This window comes from Rhipicephalus sanguineus, chromosome 4 (assembly GCF_013339695.2).
Source record: "Rhipicephalus sanguineus isolate Rsan-2018 chromosome 4, BIME_Rsan_1.4, whole genome shotgun sequence".
Taxonomy (NCBI): Eukaryota; Metazoa; Arthropoda; class Arachnida; order Ixodida; family Ixodidae; genus Rhipicephalus; species Rhipicephalus sanguineus.
Genome location: NC_051179.1, coordinates 186,602,077 through 186,627,569, shown reverse-complemented (window position 1 = coordinate 186,627,569; position 25,493 = coordinate 186,602,077). Strand labels below are relative to the sequence as shown.

The window sequence follows — 25,493 nt, the reverse complement described above, 5'->3', positions numbered from 1 at the left end:
GCTACCAACCTCGCGTCGTGGAACGCGAAGAGGAACACTACGCGCGTCGTGTCTTCCCTCTAGCCTGGCCGTTAATTCTCACAGGGCGAGCGGGGAACGCGGTCGACAGCCGCGCAAGAGGGAGGCAGCGTAGGAGAAGAGAGAAAGGGGGAGGGGACGCGCATGCGCTGGCGCTCATCGCGGCGCTGCACAGTAGAGAATTTCAAACGCGGTCGACAGGCGCGCGAGAGGGAGGCAGCATAGGAGAGGAGAGAAGGGCGAGGAGACGCTCATACGCTGGCGCTCATCGCGGCGCTGCGCAGGAGAGAATTTCGGCATGTCGAGACTGCGTTTTAGAGAAGAGTGGAAAGGGGGAGGGGAGAGGGGAAGTGGAGAGCGGGAGAGGAGAGGAGAAGTGGAGAGGAGGTGTGTGGAGAGGGTATGCGCATGCGCTTTAAGGGCGGTCCACTTGAAGGAAAGAAGACTAGAGGCGGAGAGTAGCGCATATGTCGCCAGCGCAGAAGAGAGAACGCAGGAGAAGCGCAAGCAGGTGCTGGTAGAGAAGTGGAGAGAGTAACGCGCAGCTGTTGGAGAGAGGAAAGGAGGAGAGTTGCGCATGCGTAGTGTGAGTGCGGACTACCAGGCCGCGGGACATACCCCCGAGCAACAGATGTTTCGCATCTAAAAGAACGGAATAAAGTGGGCGTCTGCTGATGAAAACACCGCCGTCTTCTGCTCATCAACGCTGCCAAAGGCGCCTGCAGCGTGTTCACTGTAGTTCATAGTACATTTACAGCGCGAAAAAAGGAGAGACAAAAGAAATACTACACAGGACAAGCGCTGACTGCCGACAACATTTATTGCGCATAACCCATGGTTAAATAACATCGCCGCGTACCACGAGAACATGAGGGGGCAAAAAGGTAAAAACTTATTACAAAAACCAGACGAACCGAAACTGTAGTAACCATCATCGTATGCCCAGATGCCATAGTGATGCCATGTTTCCGCTCGGCGCTCACAAAATCCTGTCCTCACAAGATGTACGATAGCCTCAATTCGCAGGCTTCGAAATTGAGAAGGTCGGGCTTTCCAGAGGAAAGACTTTTTTTAGCTGCAGAAAAGCTGGTGCAAGACATCAAGAAGAGCGGAACAAGGGCAGATGATGGGTGTGAGCGTGAGCAGCGAAAGAAAACGGCTGTCCTGCCCTACGTGCATGGCCTAACCCATTGCATGAAAAAGGTCACCTCTCGCTACAATGTTGATGTTGTCATTTCTGCCCCCAATAAGCTGGGCAAGCTTTGTGCGAGGGTTGACCGGCGCATTGCTAACAGGTAATAATAATATCTGGGGTTTAACGTCCCAAAACCACCATATGATTATGAGAGACGCCGTAGTGGAGGGCTCTGGAAATTTTGACCACCTGGGGTTCTTTAACGTGCACCTAAATCTAAGTACACGGGCCTCAGACATTTTCGCCTCCATCGAAAATGCAGCCGCTGCGGCCGGGATTCGATCCCGCGACCTTCGGGTCAGCAGTCGAGCGCCATAACCACTAGACCACCGTGGCGGGGCGCTGCTAACAGGTCGAACACACGGGAAAATGCATGTCAGATAAGGCACGTGAACAAGTGTACATTCCTTGCTGTGCTTCCGCAGTGTACTCGATCCCACTTTCTTGCGAACGTGTGTATATTGGGCAGACGGGGCGCTGCATTATTGTGCGTCTGCGTGAGCACAGTAATTCTCTAAAAGACCAAGCTAGCTCGCATCTATCGCTGCACTGTCACGATTGTGGTTGTGTGCCTTTATTTGGTAACACGGCCATTCTGTATCGACACAGGCGGCAGACGCAGCGGGAAATCGTGGAGGCTGCGCATATAAGCTCTCTGTCAGATGTTTGCGTTGCGCAGGCCTCGATCAGCTTAATTCAAAAAGAGATAGACTATCTGGGCATACGATGATGGTTACTACAGTTTCTGTTCGTCTGGTTTTTGTAATAAGTTTTTACCTTTTTGCCCCCTCATGTTCACGTGGTACGCAGCGATGTTATTTAGGCATGGGTTATGCGCAATAAATGTTGTAGTTGGCAGTCAGCGCTAGTCCTGTGTAGTACGTCTTCTTTTGTCTCTCGTTTTTTCGCGCTGTAAATTTACTATGAACGCTTACCAACTAGCCCGGCTTAACACTGTTTCGACCTTCACTGTAGTAGAGTGTACTAGAACAGGGGAGTTCTCGGAACGGCCGCAGCACCAAGGTACAGAAAGTGAAGCCCAAACAGGGTCAATCCACCTGCAGCGCTGCGATCGGTAGTCTGCAATGTGTCGTCGTTTAAGAGTTGCGCGCGGCTCCGGCAAAGTGGTGCAGGGGTAGAATGCCCGCTTCCCACTCAAAAGGTCCGGGTTCGAATCGCAGCTGTAGATGGTGGGTTTTTATTCTTAGTGTCACCTTTTATAGCTGTGTTGGTTTTCCTTTGTTTCTTAAAGCTAGCTTCTGTTGCTACGTATTGCTACAAAAAGTAACGTAAAATGTGAAATCTCGTTTCGAGTCTCGTGTTCGCGAAAATCTCGGAGGCCATACTTTACGTTTTTCTTCAATCCCGGGCGGTGGCGCTGAAAATAACTGCGTTCGCTCTCAAATTTCTTCTATTTTACTTCACATTTTGCGTTACTTTTTGAACCAACACGTAGCAACTTAAGCTAGTTTTAAGAAACAAAGGAAAACCAATACAGCTACAAAAGGTGAAACTAAGAATAGAAACCCACCATCTGCAGCTGCGATTCGAACCCGGGCCTTCTGAGTGGGAAGCGGGCATTCTACCCCTGCACCATTTTGGCGGAGCCGCGCGCATCTCTTAAACGACGACCCATTGCAGACTACCGATCGCAGCGCTGCAAGCGGATTGACCCTGTTAGGGCTTCACCTTTCGAAGCTCGTTCCGGGCACTCCCCGGTTCTACTACACTCTAACTGTAGTGTTCAACTACCTCTAAGTCGGCTCGCGCGGCGGTCGCGCGTTTTTTTTCCTTCCATTTTTTTTTTGTTTTCCTTCCTGCATCGCCTCCGAGATTAGCCGGCGGCGCGCGCGCCGCCGGCCATTTTCGGAGGCCATGCTTCCTGCACCGTGGTTGCGGCTCCGCGCCGCAAGGCGCCGCTAATTGAAGCAATTGAAGTGCTTCTGTCGGTACAGTGTGAGTGATGCTCACTGTACCATCGGCGCATTTTATTTGTGTTATTTTTGTGATGTTATCTGGCCACCCACGAACGCCCGTTCTAACGGGAGAGTGATATTTGTTCCTCCCGGCTCACTTCTTGAAGCGTACGCTTTAAGTCTCAAGGGCTATGCTTATGTGCATTTGCAACGCAAATTACGTCATGACCGCCATGATTTGTACAAAAAAGCACTATTTTTGTAAAAACGTAGTACAGTTACCTTTAAATTAAAATGAACGGCAATATAAAGCATGAATTTGTACATAATCTTTCCCTAAGCTGCAACACGCGTCGACGTCGTCACCATCACCGCCATCGCCATCACGTTTGCTTTCGCACATGCTTGAACCTGTCAGCACTGACGGTTGTCCGCGCGCTTTCCGTCTGGCGTATGTGTACTATCTTCACCACTGCTGGGTGATATGTCGCGTGAAACGAGAACAGTAGAAGAGTTTCTGAATCCCCGGCCGCCCCGGCAGTGAGCCATTGGCCAGCAAAGGTACGTTCTCTTATGCTTTCCTTTAGTGAATAAGGCCATTGTGTAATGCGTGAATGAAGGTTTTTGCTTCTTTTCGCAGTCGCGTTTTCCTAAACGCATAGTTCCGTACCGTGTCGTCTGGCGTGGACGTAGACCCCTGTTGGGTGCTGTGTCGCTTACAACGAGAACAGTAGAAGAGTTTCTGAACCCCGGCTTCATGTCACATTTTTTGGGGGAAAGACCGACAGTCTCTGCGTATCTTAATACTTTTTCAACTTACGATAGTTTTGGGTGCCCCCTCAAAGTCATATAATTGCGGCTTCTTTGATGTGTTTTGCAAGAGAGCCACTTTAAGGCACAAAATAGAAAGAGCAATGCGACAAGTTTCTAAGGGTGGTCTCAAAAGTTCTCGGCCTCAATAAGAATCACGCGAGCTAGAACTTGCGGCACTGATGGGCACGTTCATACAAGTCTCCGCAAGTCTCAGATGAAACGCCATCTAGTGCCAATTAGCACTTAGGCTTTGACAGTCGATCGCAGTGGTGTAGTGTGAAGCACCGTAAGGCATGGACAAGCTTGGGTACCGTGCGGTGACAAAGTTCTATGTAAAAGAAGGTTTATCTCCGAATGAAATTCACCAAAGGTTTGTTAAAGTTCACACGCGAAATTCACCTTCATACTCGACAGTCAAGAAATGGGCTGCTGAGTTTAAGCGGGGGAGAGAGAGCATTGAAGATGGCCCGCGCGAAGGGCGCCCAAATGGTGCAACAACTCCTAATTTAGCAAAACTTTGGTTTGGGCGAGCTGGTTCATCGTCGGACTTGTTTGGGGCAGCGCTAAAGAACACACGGACAAAGACACATAGTAGACGCCACGGGCGCTGACTTACAACTGAACTTTATTGCCTTTGCCAGTGCATTTATATGTGCCATAATCGCTCGTTGTGACAGCCACGTTGCCCAGAACTAACAAGCAGCGATAAACAACAATCTTAACAATCTGTTTAGCTAAGCAGAGGAATTTCACATGGAGCATGCGTGCAAGAGAAAAAAAAAAGAAAAAGAAAAAAACAATAACAACCACATAGTAAAATAACAACTGACGGACGCTTCGCGTGTAAAAGCATAAAACGATGAAAGATCACATGACAACAAAAGGGAAGTGCAAGTGAGAACCACGCCTAAATAAAACCTTTGAGATAATCAATCTCAGCGTCAGACAAAACGATTGAAGGCCTGCTAACGCAGTTGTCACCTGCCTTATGTATGAAAAAGGCTTCCATGATTTCGCGCTCGGTTTTATCTTTCGCTTTCTTGAGGAACTGTGTACGATGAAAATCAGGGGTACAACCACAGCGTTTGCAGTGCTCACCCAGGAATCCTCCAGTTTGATTGCGCACGTTCAAATTATGCTCCCTAGCTCTCTCGTTAAAACATCGGCCGGTCTGACCAATGTAGCGGCGACCACAACTCAGGGGAATGCTGTAGACGACATTAAAAACGCACATTGTAAACTTGTTCCGGTGTTGCGTGACGCAAACACGTCGCTTCTTACTGTTCGTCAAGGCACACAACTTTGAGAGTTTGCATGGAGCGGAAAAAACAACCTGGACGTTGTGTTTGCTTGCTATTCGTTTAATATTGTGCGACACTTGGTGTATATATGGGATGACCTTAACCGGCATGTCCGCTTTGTTAGGCTTGTCGTTTGCTTTCGGACGTTAAATATTTTGCAGGAGGGACTCACAAACGGCAGTGATAAGTTCTGGGGGGTAACCCGCACGCTTTAGTCTCAGAACTTGGGCACAGAAACTTTCGGAAAGAGCATGACTGCAAGTCTTATTGAGGGAACTGCTTGAGCTCGGCCCTCAATAAGACTTGCAGTCATGCTCTTTCCGAAAGTTTCTGTGCCCAAGTTCTGAGACTAAAGCGTGCGGGTTACCCCCCAGAACTTATCACTGCCGTTTGTGAGTCCCTCCTGCAAAATATTAAACGTCCGAAAGCAAACGACAAGCCTAACAAAGCGGACATGCCGGTTAAGGTCATCCCATATATACACCAAGTGTCGCACAATATTAAACGAATAGCAAGCAAACACAACGTCCAGGTTGTTTTTTCCGCTCCATGCAAACTCTCAAAGTTGTGTGCCTTGACTAACAGTAAGAAGCGACGTGTTTGCGTCACGCAACACCGGAACAAGTTTACAATGTGCGTTTTTAATGTCGTCTACAGCATTCCCCTGAGTTGTGGTCGCCGCTACATTGGTCAGACCGGTCGATGTTTTAACGAGAGAGCTAGGGAGCATAATTTGAACGTGCGCAATCAAACTGGAGGATTCCTGGGTGAGCACTGCAAACGCTGTGGTTGTACCCCTGATTTTCATCGTACACAGTTCCTCAAGAAAGCGAAAGATAAAACCGAGCGCGAAATCATGGAAGCCTTTTTCATACATAAGGCAGGTGACAACTGCGTTAGCAGGCCTTCAATCGTTTTGTCTGACGCTGAGATTGATTATCTCAAAGGTTTTATTTAGGCGTGGTTCTCACTTGCACTTCCCTTTTGTTGTCATGTGATCTTTCATCGTTTTATGCTTTTACACGCGAAGCGTCCGTCAGTTGTTATTTTACTATGTGGTTGTTATTGTTTTTTTCTTTTTCTTTTTTTTTCTCTTGCACGCATGCTCCATGTGAAATTCCTCTGCTTAGCTAAACAGATTGTTAAGATTGTTGTTTATCGCTGCTTGTTAGTTCTGGGCAACGTGGCTGTCACAACGAGCGATTATGGCACATATAAATGCACTGGCAAAGGCAATAAAGTTCAGTTGTAAGTCAGCGCCCGTGGCGTCTACTATGTGTCTTTGTCCGTGTGTTCTTTAGCGCTGCCCCAAACAAGTCCGAACTCCTAATTTGATTGACCGTGTGCACGATATGGTTTTGGAAGACAGGAGAATGAAGTTGCGCGAAATTGCCGAGGCTGTTGGCATCTCAGTGGAACGTGTAGATAGCATTTTTCATAAATAACTACACATGAACAAGCTCTGTGCAAGATGAGTGCCACGCATCCTTACTCCTGAGCAAAAACGCAATCGCATGACGATGTCACAGCATGCTTTGGAGCTGTATAACAAAAATCCAGCGGACTTTTTGCGCAGATTGATAACAATGAATGAAAGTTGGACTCACCATTAGACACCGGAATCGAAACAACAATCAAAGCAGTGGACTGAAGGCAGGTCCTCTGGACCAAAGAAAGCCAAGTCAGTTCCCTCTGCAGGAAAGGTGGTGGCCTCTGTTTTTTGGGGCGCTGAAGGCATTCTGCTTATGGATTATCTTGAAAAGGGTAAACCCATAACTGGGGAGTATTATTCTGACCTTTTCACTCAATTCGATCAGACAATTCGTGAGAAAAGACCAGGTTTGCAGAAGAAGAAAATCATCTTTCATCAAGACAATGCACCGGTGCACAAAGGGCATCTTGCAATGGCTAAATTGCATGACTTGAAGTACGAACTGTTGGAGCACCCACCCCATTCTCCTGACTTGGCCCCATCGGACTACCACCTGTTCCCAAAATTCAAAATCTCTCTTGGTGGGCAACGTTTTTCATCAAATGAAGAAGCGATCGCTGCTGTGGATGAGTACTTTTCAGAACTTCCGCAATGTCATTTTAAGGACGGAATCCTGGCTCTGGAACATCGATGGACCAACTGTGTCGAGTTGAGAGGAGACCATGTTGAAAAATAAAAATAATTTTGAAGGTCCAAAGCGCGTTTTTCTACATCAGGCCGAGAACTTTTCAGACCACCGTAGTCCAAGCAGTTTCATGAATTCTCGAGTTCTTTACTGTAGCGGCTTTCTTTTTTTCACCTTCCTTTCTACTTGAATCCAGGCATGCAGCGATCGGACTAAGCATATCAAGTAGCCCCTCCAGTGACCCACAAGCCCACACCAATTTGGCCGAGGAGACTGTCTGGACTTATGTTGGGACTGGCAGACAGTTTGTTTTTTCTGGACTTAAGTTGGAACTGCTGGCGGACAGTTTCTGTTTTAGTCTTCAGCTGGAGCACAGTACACTTTTATCATACCACCTCATTTATTTTGAGTGTATCTGCGTTCTCTAGACATTTAGCCTGTTTTGTTACACGTTGAGATGTACTCTTATGGTTTACAGCATTGCTTTGCTCAATTAAATTTTTGTGATACTACCTTGTTGCTTTCGACTCACTTCGTTCTCTTGTCATTTCGCCAGTATTGAAACACTCTTACGATTGTATGTGCAGTAATCTCTCAGGACAATGGATTCTACTCATTGTGTGTAACAAAACATTGCAACAGCCTGAGAACAGTATTGCACATTTAATGTGTTATCGGATGTGTTATGTGCTATATACCTAAGAGGAATAATGTGAGGTATGCATCGTGCTCTGCATAGAAGGCAGTGCAATACAACTGCTCTTTTATGCCGAGACACCCTACACCTACTTCCAAAGTTACAAATACTAAAAGATGCAAAATAGTCATTTGCAACAGTTACTTTCAGGTTACAACAGTACATATAGCGAGCACTCACGTGAGCGAAAAGTATTGTTGTCTACAATCTGTCGAGCGTTCATTTGTGAGAGCCATAATTAGCGCACCTCACAAGCTGCTAGACGTCATGCGGATGCGAGTTTCAGGAATGAACATCTTTTAAATGTACAGAACATCCAGCCTTGATATCCATACAACCTAATGACAGCGTGATCCGGGTGGATTTTAGATGATCCATAGTACATATGCGAAATGTCATGTGGAGAAATGCAGATATCCAGAAGATGTGCTGAATATCCCGAGAGTAACATTCTATGGATATATAATGAACAATCGTGGTTTACTGGGTTTATTCCCTACCTCGAATAGACGAAGCCATTGACAACCTGCAAGGAGCAGATTTCTTTTCATCCCTCGATTTGCGCTCAGGGTACTGGCAAGTTCCCATGGATGATGACGCTCGACCGAAGACAGCGTTTGTCACACCCGACGGCTTGTACGAATTCAACGTCATGCCGTTTGGGCTGTGTAATGCGCCCACGACCTTTTAGCGCATGATGGATACCGTTCTGCACAACTTGAAATGGCACACGTGCCTGTGCTACCTCGACAACGTCGTCGTTTTCGCGCCGGACTTCTCCACGCATTTTGAACGCCTGCGGCATGTTTTGACGCGTTTGAGCGACGCCGGGCTACAACTGAATCTAAAGAAGTGCCAATTTGCAGTACGGCAGCTCACAGTACTAGGCTACGTCGTGTCCAAGGACGGAATTCTCCCCGATCCAGCCTAGCTTCAGGCCGTGACAGAGTTCCCCAAAGCTACGTCTGTCAAAGAACTGCGCAGCTTTGTAGGACTATGCTCCTACTTTAGGCGCTTCATACGAAACTTCGTGACTATCATATCGCCGCTTACGAAGCTCCTTGGCAGCAATGGGCCCCTCAATTCATGGTCGCCAGAGTACGACGACGCTTTCGCGAAGCTCAGTCGGTTGTTGACGTCTCCTCCGATACTACGCCACTACGACCCTACAGACCCTACAGAGCTACACACGGACGCCAGCGGTGTTGGCCTCGGCGCTGTCCTTGCGCAGTGCAAACCTGGGTTGCCGGAATATGTTGTGGCATATGCAAGTCGTACGCTTACTAAAGCCGAGACCAATTACACCGTCACGAAGAAAGAATGGCTGGCAATCATCTGGGCCCTTACGAAGTTCCGATCTTATTTGTATGGTCACCCATTTTATGCCGTCAGCGACCATCATGCGCTGTGTTGGTTGTCGTCATTGAAGGATCTCTCAGGCCGTCTCGCCCGTTGGGCACTTCGCCAGCAAGACTTCGACATCCGCGTGCTGTACCGCAACGGACGCCAGCACGCTGACGCCGACGCCCTGTCGTGCTCTCCCTTGCCTGACGAGAATGCCCACAGCTCAGTGTCTCACCTTGCCGTTTCTTCCATCGATATTCACACCATCGCTACCAAACAGCGCAAGGATCACTGGATTGCCTCACTGATAGACTTGTTGACTAATTCATCGGCACCACCATCCACTCGCGCGTTGCGTCGTCAAACCCACCATTTCGCCGTTCGCGACGGTCGACCTCCTCCACCGACGCAATTACAGCGGCGACGGCCATCCGGTGGCTACTAGTAATACCCCGCAGTCTGTGTTCTGACATATGCGAGTTCTTCCACTCTGATCCACAGTGTGCGCATTCTGGGGTATCGAAAACTTACCACCGCATTCGCCAACGGTACTTTTGGCGAGAGATGTACCGCTACGTGCAGAAGTTCGTTCGCTCCTGCATCGATTGTCAGCGTTGCAAAACTTCAACGCACCTGTCGCCGGCAGGTCTGTAACCTCTATCTTGTCCTGACCGGCCGTTTGGGCGCGTTGGCATCGATTTGTATGGGCCACTTCCTCTGAGGTCCGCTGGTAACCGCTGGACCACCTCACGCGATACGCCGAAACTGCCGCCCTCCCAGTGGCTACAGCACGCGATGTGGCGTCCTTCCTGCTCCACCGTTTCATGCTAAGTCACGGTCCACCTCAGGAGCTGCTCAATGATCGAGACCGTGTCTTCTTATCGGAAGTCGTCGAAGCCATTCTCAAAGAGTGCAATGTTGTTCACCCCAAAACTACTACTTACCACCCACAGACGAATGGCCTAACCGAACGCTTTAACCGTACGCTCGGCGACATGCTCTCCATGTACGTCGCCGCTGATCACACCAATTGGGATGCCATTCCGCCCTTCGTCACCTACGCCTACAATACCGCCCCTCAGAGCACTACTGGTTTTTCAACCTTTTTCTTATTGTATGGCAGGCACCCCTCGCACACAATCGACACAATCCTTCCATACAAGCCGCATTGATCTGAGTGTGCGCCTATCTCCGCCACAGCCAGACTTGCTGAAGAGTGTCGCGAACTTGCCAATACCTTCACTACACATGCGCAAGAGCGGCAGAGGGGCATTAACGGTGACAAACCACTTCTGAGCCCACGTTCCTCCCTGGAGCGCTCGTATGGCTCTCGATCCCTACCACTGCACCTGGCCTCTCTTCAAAACTACTGCCCAAATACGAAGACCCCTGCCGTGTCCTCGAACGCACACCCCCTGTAACCTACATGATCGAACCCATCGATGCATCCTTGGACATGCGCCGTCGAGGGCGCGATATTGTCAACGTAGAGCGCCTCAAGGCCTACCGTGACCCGCAAATTGTGACAAGTTGTTAGGTCGCCAAGCGGCTCCCTTTTCGTATCCGGGGTAATTGTAGCGAAGCCTTGGAAATGTGCAGTAGGTCGTTCTCCCCAGCACCTTCTAGTAGGTCGCCCTCTTCGGCTCCTGTCGGAGAGAACGCCGCTCGTGCAGAGAGTCGGTCCCCGCCTTGACTATCGCTGTCGTCTATCGTCGGCGAGTGCCCGCCAATAAACGTCTTTACAATATATATATATATATATATATATATATATATATATATATATATATATATATATATATATATATATATATATATATATATATATATAAAGCGAGAAAGAGAGAGAGAACTTAATTCGCACTGAGTTTGATGTTATTCTTCATATATAAAGAGAGACAAAATTTCGTTACCAGTGTTCAATAGCATTACAGAAAAGGTACAGTCAGTCCTACGTAGCATAATCTGGGACAACCTTACATGTACGTGCTATGCATGTGATAGCATTGCAAGCAACACTTTTTTTAAATTACACACACTACTTTATGCTTGATGAAGACTTCAGCGCAAACCAGGACGGACCACAAAGAATAGATGAGACAAGCACAGCGCCAGTGCTTGTCTCATCTATTGTTCGTGCTCTGTCCGGGTTTGCGCTCAAGTTTTCATTTGAAAAGCTATGTACCAACGAGGCCAAACAGAAGCTTTGTTGAACTTTATGCATAAATACAATTATGCCGATTATGCCCCTGTAGTATAGATTTGTATCATTCAATCAAATTTCATTAACGTGTAGAAGCTGCTCACTAATAATTGTGTTTTTAATGTAGGCCAGAGTGACTGTACATTTCTTCTTGCGTAATTAGTACTACACTTTCTTGTAGATATTTAGGTTGGTGTATCTTATATCTAGCCTTGTTTGCTCCTAGTCCAAATAGTGTTTCTGGCGCATTGTTATTATTATAATATTGCTATATTACTATGATTGTTAACATGTCCACCGCAAGCTCTTTTAAGTAAGATTTGTGGTAATAGGGGCATAGTGTATTCTTTATACGCATCGTATTTGTATTTGTAGCTTTGCTTGGAGCGTGCGAACTTCATTGTAGAAAACAGTGCAGTAATAGAAGACAAGAAAAACGAAACAGGACTAGCGCTGAACAGCGTTGATCCTGTTTGGTCTTTGTATTCGTTGTGTTGCGCAGTTTTCTACTTTGCTTGTTAGACGTTGTTAAACTGCGCGAAAAGACCAGGACACACGCCAGAAAACACTGAGAACACCACGAGCACTATAATCATATAATGGTTTTGCGACGTTAAATCCCAACAATTATTAGTCCAGAAAACCGTGGACCTTGACCATTTCCCTGGTCCAATGGTTGCGGGACAATCTTGAATCTGCGCTTGTGGTGTTCTCTGTTTTCTTGCTCGTGTCCTGGTCTTTTCGCGCAGTTTGACAACGTCTAACAGCAATGAACCAACAAGCCCGCCAGGACGTACTACAGTGAAACCTCGGTGATACGATTATAGCTCGTACGAATTTCGGGGTGATACGAATTTTAGGGGCGTAGCTCCTCTTAGTCTAACCTTGTCACGTCTCCGTTGTCCGGCGTAAAAGGATCTCCCGTATGATGGCGCTGTCTCATAGAAGTACATACAAACTCCAGTTCAGGGACGACATTCTAGATGGCGCTGTACCCAATCTGTGTCGTCATGTCCATTTCTCGTCTCATTTCCTAGATGGCGTTGGTCCAATAGAATTGTGTGCAATATGGCGCCTGTGTGAATCGACACTAAATAGCGCTGGAATGCCGCTGCTCTCCGATTGGCTGCTGCGCGGGCTGCGCGGGGATGCGCGGGGAGCGAGCGCCTCTCTCATTCTCCTGGATCATCGCCGTACGTGTCGGATCGTTGGCGGAGCGTGGACGATGCGCAGCGGCGGGCGCTCGCTTGGCGGCAGCCAGGCGCATCCCGTGACGGTGCACGCCAAGGACGCCGCTGCGAAACGGGCTCAACGAGAAGCAAATCCCGAGACCATGATTGCTTCAGGAGCTTCGCCCAAGCTCTTCATCATTCACCCGTGGATATGCTGTAATTTTTTTTCGTTGGTCCCGGTCAAGGACCATTGGCCGCATTGTAATGGAGTACGGTTGTTGCGAACCAATTTTTACCCAGCGACTTTTGATAAGAACGTTCCCTACCACCGAGGTTCGAAGAGGTGCTGTCCGCGCTGTCGCGGAAGAGGGGCCAAGCACGTGCGAGCGCGGGAACGCAAGCGTGGGCATGCGCGCGAAATCGGCAGAATCACTGTGTACGAAAAACACTTTTCTTAGGGTCCGAATAAACCTTCAGAGACGCGTCACGGCCTCCGAGTGTCGCGGGTCACAACGCACCTGGTTCATTAATTAAGTGCGTGCGTACGGGCCGTATATTTACGAGTGCTGGAGTGCTGGTATGATTGCCGACATCTACAAACTTAGCCGACAATCATTCAGGGTTCTTGCTGACGTTCCCGCAGCCCTGACAAACAATAATGAAAATGTACGCCAGCTTTCTTTTGTCGCATGCTAATTTTCCATGCTTTCCAAACTCATCCTGTTCCCTGTGTTTCCTTCTCCGATGTTGCCTCCTTCGTTCATGCTCAAACTGAGCTGCGCTACACCAGTACGATATTCTTTCCCTTCCCCATTGGTTGCTAACTGTTGATGACTGGTCGAAATTTTCTGGGTCATACACACGGCACCTGATTGTAAATCGATCCAACAAATGACGCCAAAATTGTCCATTGCGTAATGACCACTCAAGCGCGACTACATAAAAAAGAAAGTACGCTATTTTCAATACCGCATATTTTTGGTCATTGTTTCTTCGCCGTTCGTCAAAAATTTTCGGTGTGCCTTAAAATCTCTTGTTACGCGACGTCCCAAATCTGTGAAATCTAGTGATCCTAAAATGAAGTGCGCACACTAAACAGCGCATTACTAGGCTGAACAATACCTAAACATTTTTAGGGGCGACGCTTCTTAGGGTGTGGGTCGTTCCCTCCTCTGTAGTAGTAGTAGTATGTATGTAGCCAGCTCTAGTTTAATGAAATGCTCACTAGATGGCGTTTCATGTATTTTTTAGAGCTCTAGTTTAATGGATTGCTCACTAGATGCCGTTTCATGTATTTCTCAGAGTTGCTGTTTAAAGATGACAGATGGCGCTTGTATAAAGCGTATGGCGCATGTCATTGGATGCCTGCGATCGTAAAAGGTGCTCGCTCTTGGCGCGCTTTCTCTTTCGCACGGAGTCGCCGGATGGAGGCAGACAAGGCGTTCGCTCTTGGCGCGCTTTCTCTTTCGCTCGGAGTCGCCGGATGGAGGCAGACAAGGCGTTCGCTCTTGGCGCGCTTTCTCTTTCGCACGGAGTCGCCGGATGGAGGCAGACAAGGCGTTCGCTCTTGGCGCGCTTTCTCTTTCGCTCGGAGTCGCCGGATGGAGGCAGACAAGGCGTTCGCTTTTGGCGCGCTTTCTCTTTCGCTCGGAGTCGCCGGATGGAGGCAGACAAGGCGTTCGCTCTTGGCGCGCTTTCTCTTTCGCACGGAGTCGCCGGATGGAGGCAGACAAGGCGTTCGCTCTTGGCGCGCTTTCTCTTTCGCTCGGAGTCGCCGGATGGAGGCAGACAAGGCGTTCGCTCTTGGCGCGCTTTCTCTTTCGCACGGAGTCGCCGGATGAAGGCAGACAAGGCGTTCGCTCTTGGCGCGCTTTCTCTTTCGCTCGGAGTCGCCGGATGGAGGCAGACAAGGCGTTCGCTCTTGGCGCGCTTTCTCTTTCGCACGGAGTCGCCGGATGGAGGCAGACAAGGCGTTCGCTCTTGGCGCGCTTTCTCTTTCGCTCGGAGTCGCCGGATGGAGGCAGACAAGGCGCTCGCTCTTGGCGCACTTTCTCTTTTGCTCGGGAGCGGATACTTTCCCTGCATTTCACCGATCACAAAGCGGTGATAATGAAGGGACCACGTAAAATAACAGTACAATAAAAGTTTCATGTTTAATATATACACGGTGTTTCACAATCTTCATATGATGAACTGGGCGATCCTCACAGAAGAGTTTCACGGTTTACCGATGATTCCCTCCGGAGCTTCGCCCCACTCATCATCATTCACCCCGTGGTTATTCTGTAATTTTTTTCGAATAGCCGGACAGTGTCATCATTCTGAATGTAGTTCATGAAGGCTGCCCGGCTACTTATAGCAGCTGGCGACATAGATTCATATGAGTATCATAAATATTTTCAGTTGCATAGTATAACGATGTTGAGCTGTTTATGCGTGTGTACAACTCTGTGAACTCATCCTCGCTGAGAGAGAGGAAGAGATGGAGATAAATGAACAGCGCTGCGCGTGTGTGCTTCTTTGCTGTACGAGTTGTATTTGGCCTTGCACAAGTCAATTCGAGATGACTCAAGACCAACTAGCCCCGCTGTCACTTCAGTCTCCTTAGTCCAGATCGCGAGATCGAATCCCGGCTGCGGAGGCCGCATTTTCGATGGAGGCAAAAATGTTTGAGGCGCGTGTGCTTAAATTTAGGTGCACCCCAGGTGGTCAAAATTTCCGGAGCTCTCCACAACGGGGTCTCTCATAATCATATCATGGTTTTGGGAATTATTAGTCCAGAAAACCGTGGACCTGGACCACTTCCCTGATCCGGTAGATCAAGTTGCGGGACAAGCTTGAAAGCTGGGCTTCTCAATGTACTCGAGTACACTGCCTTATTTCTCGCCTTGTTCCAAGCCGCCGCGATCGCTACAGGCGACCACATGATAAGCAAGGCCAACGTTTTTAGATTAATTTAAAAATGTTGGCAAGGTGAAGCAGAATAATCGGAAACTCAAGCGGAAACATTCTTTCGCTCTCCCAATGCGACTCAACTAAAAATTGGGGGCGCTTATGCTTCACCTTTAAGGTTTGAACGCGATAGCGATATCCGGCCCCATCCTTATCGCGCTCTATTTCGCTTGTCATTTCGTTCACTCGCCCTGCCATCCAGCCACACACACACACACACACACACACACACACACACACACACACACACACACACACACACACACACACACACACACACGACATACCTATTGGCCTCGAGGAGTTACGGAGTCGCCCTCTATCGGACGCGCCCCGATTGCGCGCTAGGCAGGATACCGCCGGCTCGCTCCCCATAGGTTTTGCTGTCGGCGCTCTACAAAAACACCTCGCGGAAGCCCTCCAGGGCATTTCTGTAAGTACTTTCGAAATGAACTATGTTCTTTACTGTCAATATAATCATTTTCGACGAACTGAAAGCACAAGATAGTCTACAGTCGCCGTCTCTTTGCAGAAAACCGAGCACCCGCTTTATGCTGTCACCGCGTTGGAGACCCCTGAACCGGCTTCTTGCGTGAAAGGTAGTCACTCGCTGAGTGCAAACTATGTGAAATATCTCGTTAGAGTAAACTGCCTGCATAACCAAACGGAGCATAACAGAAAGAAGCCTCAAGCCAGAGATCGCATGGGTTCGCGATGACTGACGGTGCCTCTGCATGTATGAGCGTCTGTATGTATGTTCGTACTGATGGTTTCGCTTTTGCTACGAGCGCGTTTTGGCACCGCGCTGTGAACTTTAGGCCGCAAAATATGAGAATTTGTGAGTAAACAAACAACTACTGTTGGGCGGACGCTATCAGAGCAGTTCAAAAACAATTTCCTTACAACTGCGGCTTCGGTGCGCATGGCAACTTTGTGATCTGCCGTCCCGACGATTCAGTGTTTTTTTTTTTCGGTCTAAATTCGGGTACGTTTCAATGTCATTTGACAAGTTGTATCGCACTGCGTATTGATCGGTCTTCTCAGCGGGCAAATGCCGCTGCTTCTGTTTCTTTATTCAGCGCATTCGTTTCGTTTGGTGCTCACACAAAACGTGAGCAAATGCGACGCCTTTTTTAATGCTCCTTAATTATCGTTCCGTTTGCATTCCAGTGAACTTGCCGCTCTCTGTCATCAACAAATTCATAGACCAAAGCTTCACCACTTCGAGATTGCTGGTGGAAGGAGAACCAGTCTACGAGACCGCGAGCATGTAGTAGCATGCGACGCCTAGGAAAAGAAAGAAAATACAGTAACGTTTGCCGGACTTGTTCTGCAAACGTCGGCTGTGAACTAGGACCCACATGAACTTGAAATAGCGGTGAATAAAATGGAAGGTATCACAGCAACCAGCAGCCGCAAAACAGGATAGTAATTATTTGGCGTGTACCCCAGCAATTTTGGCAGCAGTGTCGTGTCTAATGCCAACAGGGTGGCATCTTTCCCACGTAAATAAATGAGGCTCCAAGAAAATACATAGGGTTGGCCGGTGGGCCGATCACGGAGGCAAAATTTATGTAGCTTATGAAGCAATGCATGCCTCATCAAATGGGAAGGTTGCCCGTCGGCGTCCCGCGTCGGCGGCGTCAACACGAGTGATGCAAAAAATAGTCGTCACGTGATGGTGTCACCGTATGACGTCATCATGACGTCACAGATCGCCAAAATATGTATCGTAACTATGACGTCACATGATGACGTATTCACACGTCATGGTCGCTTTGCATTGCCTCCGTGATCGGTCACGGAGGCCGTGCAAATCCGCGTTAGGTGCAGAACGCTTTTGGAGGGGGGCGCGGGAGAATCAGTACATCGACTGACAAGATGAATATGGCTTTCGCCTTCTAGTCATCTTTATCGGATGCATAAGGGACCCTGTGCGTTTTTTAGTTCAACGTATCTAAACGATGACTTGCGCATCTGCAGCCGATTTTGTGGACGCTGAGCACGGGGCCGACGATCAAGAGGTCGCATTGGAGGGTTCTGAGATGGCATCGCACGTGGTAAAAGGTAGCGCTTTTACCATCCTGTGGCAGATAAGCATCATTTGCCAGCGGGAAGCGCGCGTGAGCCATCGTCTCAGTGCGCGCTGTCTGATACTCGCCGAACATCGCAGGCCCGACGCAGTAACAAAAGTCTTCGTCGCGGAAGTGCTTGTTGCACACAAGACTCGTAGCGGATGGCTACTTGCTGGTTCTTAGCTTTAGAACCCATGCTTCACGCTGTTTCTTGTCCCGCGGTTACCAGTGCAGGCTGACACTGGGCTCCTTTGCGTAAGCGCGTGCGGCACCGAGCGGTAGAGCCCCATGTTCGTCGCCTTCGGAGGCAGCCACTCTATTACAATGGTTTCAATTGAGTAGAAAATGAGAGAAAACTTCCGAATTTGAACATACCGCAGCGCATGTGGGACTTGAAACTCGTTTTCAAAGCACGCGGCAGTGCGCCACAAGCAGCCGACGCGGCCGCTGAGACCATGTGATCCTGCCAAGCACGTCACGCCGACGGTGGCGCCGGCGTTTCCAGTGGTGGGCCTCGAGGCCAATATAGTAAAGGCAAAGGTGTCCGCCCTCTTGAACAGCACTTTTATGACAACAGTGTACCCCCTACGTGTGTGTAAGAGAATGCGTGCACTTTGTGTGTCCTTTGTAATGGGCGGTCAGGTTTAAACCAGCAGCAATTACGTGCGTGATAGCTTTTCGAAGTTGGCGATGTACTCACTACGTGTTCGTAAGGGAATACGCGCAGTAATGTGTGTGCCTTATGTAACGGGTAGCCGGCTTCAAACTACCAACTCGTTATGCAATTCACATGCTGTGACGCCCGGTGGCAATGCACTGTTGCACCACGTTTTACTGCGACAGTACATCTCGGTGATAAGTGAAGTGGCCGTGCGTGAGGCGAAGTGGCGTAATCGTGTTTGAAGTGCGCGCCACAGAGACCATCGAAGAAGACGACGCACGAAAATCGGGGAACGTGCTGTTTCGAAGCAGAAGGAGAAGAAGTGAGGCAGACGTGGCTGGAGGTCGAAGAACCAGGGCGCGGGAGCAGTGACCCGCCGGGTTGCGGACTCGAGGTCTCAGCAGGCTCCCACCTGGGGCCCCACCAGCCGTCCTTGCGCTTAGGGCCTGGCGTGGGTGAAACGTAGCCAGGACGTTTTTGCCAGGCGAATCCAGGATCTACGGCAGCGAGCGCCAGCCAGCGTTCGAGAAGGGCATGGCAAACGCCTTGCGTGCTCCAGGTCAACGACCTCCGCAGTGAGCCGCGTTCTTGACCGCGCCTGTCATCGGACGCACCGTTCTACCCCAGCGTCGGCCGTCCCCTCCCAGCGTCGAGTTTGCCGCCGGGACTTGACCACCGCTTTCCTCTCCGGTGAACTCTTTCTGTTTTTTGTATTAAGCCCTTGTGACTCTTACTCCAGCATTCCAAGCATTTTATAATTGTTTTCTTACTTCATTTATTATTAGACCTTTCTAGTCTTTTGTAAATACATTTTTTGTGATTGCATAAACGGCCTCGTTACTGCCCGATGACGATTAAGTCATCGCGATTCTCCGTACAGAAACACGAGCGTCTTGTCTAGAGCTTTGTCTCGTCGTACAGCTCGTTACATTGGCGTCCGCGACAGGACGAAGCCGTTTATTGCATTAATAGTTAGTGTTCCCTGGTTACATTTCGCTGGGTTTAAAAAACATACAGATCAAAGATGAGTTCGGATTTAACGACACTGGCGTTGCGCATGGGACTAGAGGGAGCTGAGTTGAGGGCTTGGGTAGAAGAACGGGAGTATCGAGCTCGAGAAGAGAGGGCTGCAGAACGTGAAGCAAGGAAAGAGAAGGCGGAGCAGATAGAGTCAGAACGGCGACTTCAGGAGGAATGCCAGAAGACTATACAGTTGCGTCTTCAACTCGCTGAGGCTCAAGGCGGTAGAGAGTCAGTGGTGACTGACCAATACCGACCAGTTCGAGCATCTCCTACCGTTAATCCTCACAATGTCATGCCAGGGTTTAACGAGAACCGGGATGATTTAGACGCATACCTAAAAAGGTTTGAGAATGTTGCCACCGGTCAGGAATGGCCAAAAGACAAGTGGGCCACGGTTCTAAGCTTATGTTTGAGCGGAGAGGCTTTCAAGGTCTTTGGTCGTCTGTCTCCAGAAGAGGCACTCGATTATGACAAAACCAAGTTGGCGTTACTGCAACGATTTCGTTTCACGGCGGAGGGCTACCGTGAAAAATTCCGGCACAGCAAACCACAAGATGGTGAAACGGGCGTGCAGTATGCAACGAGACTGACAAGCTTCTTCGACAGATGGGTTGAGATGTCAAAAACGGAAAAGGAATACACATCTGTTCGGAATCTCATAGTAGCGGAGCAATTTATAAACAACTGTCAAGGTGGCTCTATTTTTGCGAGAGAAAAACTGCCGTAACCTTGAAGAGATGGCGGAAGCGGCCGATAACTTCTTAGAAGCTCAGCGACAGTCAAACTTGCTTCTTTTCCATGACAAAGGGGAGAACACTCCTGCAGGAAAAGGCGGTAATGCGACTTCAAGGGCTCCAACTCGATGTTTTGTGTGTGACAAGACCAGTCACAGAGCTTCAGAATGCCCCGCTCGGACAAAGCAACCATACTGTGGTTATTGTCGTAAAACTGGGCACGACACCCAAGCGTGTACCAAGATACCCAGCACTACCCGGAAAGCATCATGTATATGGCCGCAAAAGGAGAACCTTGACGAAGTCAAGCAGGTGGAGGACGAAAAGAGCGAAGAGAGTATGGCTAGTGCAGTGAATACCGAACCAAGGGTGACGAAGCATCAGATGCCAGTGTTGCAGGGCGTCATATTCGGCAAGACTGTTTCAGTATTACGGGACACGGGAAGTAATACGATGGTTGTGCGGCGTTCCCTCGTGCCAGACGGAGCACTTACGGGAACCACAGCAACGTTGTTCTTGGCGAATGGAAGTAGAATTAAGGTACCAGAGGCAAAGGTGGAAATTCTTTCACCATACTTTTCAGGCGTATGCATCGTAAAATGCACGATTTCCCCGTTATACGACATTATCGTGGGAAATGTGCCCGGATCACGTCAGACTCACGACCCTGATACAACATGGAAAGAGAAGCTTGCTGTACCGAAATTAGAGACGGACAGCGTAGCACGTATACGATACAAGGAGAAAGGTCATCACTTGAACCCCGTTCTGAGCGGCATCAAGAGCACAAGGTCCCAGCCGGATTCAGCCACACTTAAGGTCGGCACTTTGAAAATGACCAGAAAGGATCTCGAAATTGCGCAAGCAGAAGACAAGACCTTGGATACCTGCAGAAGTAAAGTCGGACAAGTGTAGTATGGAAGGGAATGAACCCATTATCCGTTTATCACAGAAAAGGGGATACTCTACCGCCATTACCGGTTATCCTCTGGCAAAATGATAAAACAGGTGGTGGTTCCCAGGAAACTGCGCAGCCAAGTGCTTGCGATGGCGCACGAAAGTCTGATGTCAGGACATCAAGGTACGAAAAGAACCATTGATCGTGTGCTAGGATCGTTCTATTGGCCTGGAGTTCAGGAAGAAGCTAAAAGATATGTTCGATCTTGTGACACGTACCAAAGAACGTACCCGAAAAGCAAAGTAGGCAAGGCACCACTTGGCCAAATGCCGTTGATTGAGACACCATTCGAGCGAGTGGCAATTGGCATTATCGGACCCTTAAAACCAGTATCTAACAGGGGTAACCGATACATTCTGACAATGGTTGACTTTCCGACACGTTATCCGGACGCAGTGGCCCTGCCCGCTATTGATTCGGCGACTGTGACAGAGGGCATGTTGGAAATGTTTTCGCGCACTGGATTTCCCCGTGAGATTTTGTGCGATCAGGCATCTTGCTTCACGTCCGAGTTGATGAGAGAAGTCAACGCTTTATTATCCATCAAACGTCTAAGTTCGACACCCTACCACCCTATGTGCAACGGGATGGTTGAAAGGTTTAATGGAACGCTGAAACGGATGCTGCGGAAACCATGTCAAGGGGATCCGAAATCATGGGATCGGCTGCTCGCGCCACTCCTTTTTGCATACCGAGAGGTACCCCAAACCAGCATGGGATTCTCGCCGTTGGAACTTATCTATAGAAGATACGTTAGAGGCCCTCTCAGTATATTGAAGGAGATATGGACGGGAGAACACATCAGTGATCAAGTGAAAACAACGTATGGCTACGTCTTGGATCTTCGAGATCGTCTTGAGAAGACGTTGCAATTAGCCCATGAGAACTTGTCACGAGCGAGGAAAACTCAAAAGCAATACTATGATCGGGGAAGCAAGAACCGTCAGTTAGAAGTGGGAGATCTTGCTTTAATCTTACTCCCTACCACAGAGAACAAGTTACTGATGCAATGAAAAGGACCTTTTCGAGTCGTTGGGAAAAAGGGTAACCACGACTACTTATTGGACCTGGGACATGGCAACAAGCTGTTCCACATAAACATGCTGAAGCGCTATGAAAATCGGCAGCAGAGGACAAACGCTCAAACAGCATCTTTCGTGGTCATGGAAGAGGAGGAGACAGACACACCACTACCAGTTTGCAGGGCAACTTGAAGCGTTGGCGTGGAAGCAATTCCTATAGCCGAGGGACTGGAAGAAGAAAAGCGGGTTGAGCGTGATAAGATTCTAGCTGCTTATGACGATGTCTTTTCCGACATACCCGGAAAGACAAACATTTTGCAGTGCCGCCTTCAGGTGACAACATCTGAACCTATTAACACTCCACAATACACTTTGCCGATAGCAATGAAGGAAGTCGTCGAGAAGGAAGTTCAAGACATGCTGAAGCTTGGCGTCATCGAGCGATCGAATTCTCCCTACAATTCACCACTTGTTCTCGTCAAGAAGCCGGATAACACTTATCGTACCTGTGTGGACTTTCGGCGTATCGATGAGGTTCTAATATCCCATGCCGAACCACTTGTTCTCGTCAAGAAGCCGGATAACACTTATCGTACCTGTGTGGACTTTCGGCGTATCGATGAGGTTCTAATATCCCATGCCGAACCCATACCACGAACGGACATAATGTTCACAGAGGTCGGCACCAAGAGATATTTTTCGAAGTTCGATCTGACGAAAGGCTATTGGCAAGTCCCACTCCATCGGGCTTCAAGATCAGTCACTGCCTTCTCGACGCAGTCGGGACATTACCAATTCATATATATGCCTTTCGGCATCAAGACGGCTTCCGCAGTGTTCACGAGATTAATGAGGACTCTTCTTCTTGGTATTGAAAACGTAGTCCATTACATTGACGACGTTCTCGTAGCTACAGAGACCTGGGAGGAGCACGTGGAGACTTTACAACACTTGTTGCAGCGAGTCCGTGAAGCAGGACTAACCATCAAGCCTCAGAAATGTGAAATCGCCGTGGAATCCATCATCTTCTGGGTCATCGTTTGGGAGGCGGAACTATTCAACCAGTAGAAAGTACAGTGGCAAAGATTGCTAACGCAACTCGACCTGAGACCAAGAAGCAGCTGCGATCTTTTCTGGGATTAGCTGGATACTACCGCGATTTAATACCCCGATATACCGAGAAGGCCGAGCCTTTAACGGAGTTAACCAAGAAAAAGGAGAAGAACAAGATCTGCTGGAACCACGAAAGAGAAGCGGCTTTTGAGACACTGAAGCAAGCCCTCTCATCAGGACCAATAGTACGAGCTCCTGATCCGAAGCGCATATTCGTACTGCGTTCGGATGCGCTCGACATGTCTATCGGGGCAGTTCTCATGCAGGAGCACGATGGGGTGTTACATCCAGTGTCGTACGCCAGCCGACAGCTATTACCACGAGAACGGAATTACTCCACCATAGAACAAGAATGTCTAGCACTAGTGTGGGCAATAGAAAAGTTTCACATCTTTGTGTACTGAACGCAGTTTGTTGTGCAAACCGATCACCAACCATTGCAATATCTAGCTAAAGCCAAACATCTGAACAGCAGAGTACTAAGGTAGAGCCTGGCATTACAAGAGTATTCGTTTGTTATTCAACATATTCGAAGCTGAGAGAATGCAGGCGACGATTTCATGAGCAGGCTGTAGCCTAAGCTTTCACGGAAGTGTAGTGCAACTAGTTTACCCTTTGTCTACAAGGTATATTTCTGAATCATGTGGTTTATTCACCGGCAGAAAAGAGATAATCATAGTGCTATAGCTGACTACATGTTTTTCTTTATGTGTGAGGGTGTGTGAACGTTTATTGAGGACATCTATCACCTGTATTCACTGGTGCGGTGCAGTGGTCTTGTGCGGACAAGTGGTGATTGCGACTACGACGTAGCTACAAAGTTTTTTTTTTCAAAAAAAAAACTTTTCCCGAAGGAGGGGCATGTGTGATAAGTGAAGTGGCCGTGCGTGAGGCGAAGTGGCGTAATCGTGTTTGAAGTGCGCGCCACAGAGACCGTCGAAGAAGACGACGCACGAAAATCGGGGAACGTGTTGGTTCGAAGCAGAAGGAGAAGAAGTGCGGCAGACGTGGCTGGAGGTCGAAGAACCAGGGCGTGGGAGCAGTGACCTGCCGGGTTGCGGACTCGAGGTCTCAGCAGGCTCCCACCTGGGGCCCCACCAGCCGTCCTTGCACTTCGGGCCTGGCGTGGGTGAAACGTCGCCAGGACGTTTTTGCCAGGCGAATCCAGGATCTACGGCAGCGAGCGCCAGCCAGCGTTCGAGAAGGGCATGGCAAACGCCTTGCGTGCTCCAGGTCAACGACCTCCGCAGTGAGCCGCGTTCTTGACCGCGCCTGTCATCGGACGCACCGTTCTACCCCAGCGTCGGCCGTCCCCTCCCAGCGTCGAGTTTGCCGCCGGGACTTGACCACCGCTTTCCTCTCCGGTGAACTCTTTCTGTTTTTTGTATTAAGCCCTTGTGACTCTTACTCCAGCATTCCAAGCATTTTATAATTGTTCTCTTACTTCATTTATTATTAGACCTTTCTAGTCTTTTGTAAATACATTTTTTTGTGTGATTGCATAAACGGCCTCGTTACTGCCCGATGATGATTAAGTCATCGCGATTCTCCGTACAGAAACACGAGCGTCTTGTCTAGAGCTTTGTCTCCTCGTACAGCTCGTTACAATCTCGTACGGTGACGCCTGTAGATAGGACGCGTATGTTTGTGAAGCACGAAAACTACGCTCAGTGCAGTTCCAAGCAGTGGCGTGGCTCTGTGGTAGAACACCTCCTTTGTCACGCGGAAGGCCGGGGTTCGATTCCACGGCGGGTACATCATCTTTTATTATTTGCATCCATGGCAATCTTTCGGTCACAAACAATGATGATGTTTCTCTCACAACCAATGATACCGAAGCCGGAATTCCTGCAACACGGGCTCCTTAAAGCTATCGCGTTAAAACATTCAACAGTTCTGCACACTCATCGACTCATAGCAAATTGGGTTAGAGCAGCGGTGATGCTAATCCTTTTCTATGAAAGGAAATGAATATCCTGAAACAGGAAGAGCGTCTGATCAATCCATGGCACGTTTACTGGTTTCTGCCCGTATTTGCGTCGTCGATTATGTAAATTTCAGGCCAAGGCAGACCAGAATAAGTGCTCTAACATTAAGAGCCCCCTACTGAGCATTCTCTGCAATGCTGTAGCGCAAAGCGTTGCATAGGTGGCCTGCACCGGAGACAATGTACAGTGCG

General features: G+C 48.9%; 1 long non-coding RNA gene across 1 annotated transcript; it reads left to right on the top strand.

Moving 5' to 3' along the window:
• Positions 1-18,774: 18,774 nt before the first annotated feature.
• On the top strand, positions 18,775-24,804 carry LOC125758159 (uncharacterized). The gene is made up of 2 exons (XR_007415915.1): positions 18,775-18,807; positions 24,320-24,804. It is a non-coding gene; the product is annotated as an uncharacterized LOC125758159 (long non-coding RNA).
• The last annotated feature ends 689 nt before the right edge of the window (positions 24,805-25,493 follow it).